We start from the raw sequence: 1,834 nt of genomic DNA on the forward strand, positions 1-1,834 counted from the left end.
AAAGGATGTGGAGAAGCTTGAGAGAGTCCAGAGAAGACCCACACGCATGATCAGAGGTCAGGAAAACAGATCTTACGACAACAGGCTGAGATCTTTGAGGCTCTTTAGCCTGGAAAAGCGCAGGCTCAGGGGTGATCTGATGGCCACTTATAAGTTTATCAGGGGTGACCATCAGTATCTGGGGGAACGTTTGTTCACCAGAGCGCCCCAAGGGATGATGAGGTTGAATGGTTATAAACTACTGCAAGACCATGTCAGGCTAGACATATGGAAGAATGTATTTACTGTCCGAGCCCCCCAGGTCTGGAATAGCCTGCCATCGGAGGTGGTTCAAGCACCTACATTGAACACCTTCAAGAGTAAATTGGATGCTTATCTTGCTGGGAGCCTATGACCCCAGCTGACTTCCTGCCCTTCGTGCAGGGGGCTGGACTCGATGATCTTTCAAGGTTCCTTCCAGCCCTAATGTCTATAAAATCTATGAAATCTATGAAATTCTCAGAGCTGAAACTGAATCAATAGGAGCTGTGCTTTGAGCACATAAATTGCCTGCATAGTGCAAGTTACTCTAAAAGAAATCACATCCCAGTTATCTCAGACTGGGCATCCACAACTATTAGAAAAAATGTACCTTAGTGTCTGTGCCTCACTTTCCCCACCTGAAAAATGGAACCAATACTGTTTTCTAACTTCATAGGAGTGTTTTGAAAATAAGATTCTTAATATTTGTGAAGCAATCCACTCTGATACTTGAGCCATGTGCATCATAGAAACCCTCCCCCCATAAGGCATTTAATCTTGTATTCTAAGCAAGGTTTGAATACTGGGCACCAAATACCCTAAAGCCACTTATTCACTAAAATATTGAACAGTAGGGCTGTGCAAAGCTTTGAATCATGATTCGGATTCAGAGATGATTCAGAGACCGAATATATGAATCCAAATCGAATCACTGGAAGCCTTAGGCTTTCCGAATCAATTCAGAGCTTCTGAATCGCTTCAGAAAAGATTCAGAGCCGATTCGGCCATAGAGTATAATGGGGAATCAATGAAATATCTATAACTTTGTTGTCTTTTAGACGATTTGGATGAAACTTGCAGGGATGGTAGCCCCTGCTGAGCGCATGATCTGTGCCATGTTTCAAGCTGATAAGTGCCAGGGTTTCTGGGAAACAGCACCTCAAATTCCTGAAAGCAAAACACATGTCATGTGTGTGTGTTAAGCCATAGTGGGGTGAAAACTGCAGGGGTGGTGGCCCCTGATAAGGCCACAAAGCCTGCCAAGTTTCAAGGAGATAGGTGCAGGGGTTTGGGAGAAACTGCACCTCAAGCAAAACTTGTGACATGGGTGACACTGTATGTGTTAAGGCACAGCAGGGTGAAAGCTGCAGGCCCGCTAGCCCCTTCTGAGGCCACAAAGCCTGCCAGCTGTCAAGGAGATAGGTACAGAGGTCTGGGTTCTGGGGCCCTGCATCCCTAGCTGCTGACAGGCAAAACTCGTGACATGGGTACTTGCGCAGCTGTGTCTGTCTTGAGGTTGGGGGAGGAGAGACACTACTGCAGGCCTGGCTGCTATGCTACTGTGTTACCAGTTACCAATCAATCATGAATCACTCAGGGACCAGCTCAATACACAGTAGCTAGCTAATGTAATGAGTTTATGAGCAAGGATTAACACCTACAAAACGACACACTACGGAGAAGAAAGAATCAATACAGACAATCAACTGCCCCAAGATAGACACAGTCAGTTGCACAAATACCCATGTCACAAGTTCTGTCTGTCAGCAGCTAGGGGTGCAGGGCCCCAGAACCCCCTGCACCTATCTCCTTC

This window comes from Alligator sinensis, unplaced genomic scaffold, assembly GCF_000455745.1.
Source record: "Alligator sinensis unplaced genomic scaffold, ASM45574v1 scaffold514_1, whole genome shotgun sequence".
Lineage (NCBI taxonomy): Eukaryota > Metazoa > Chordata > Crocodylia > Alligatoridae > Alligator > Alligator sinensis.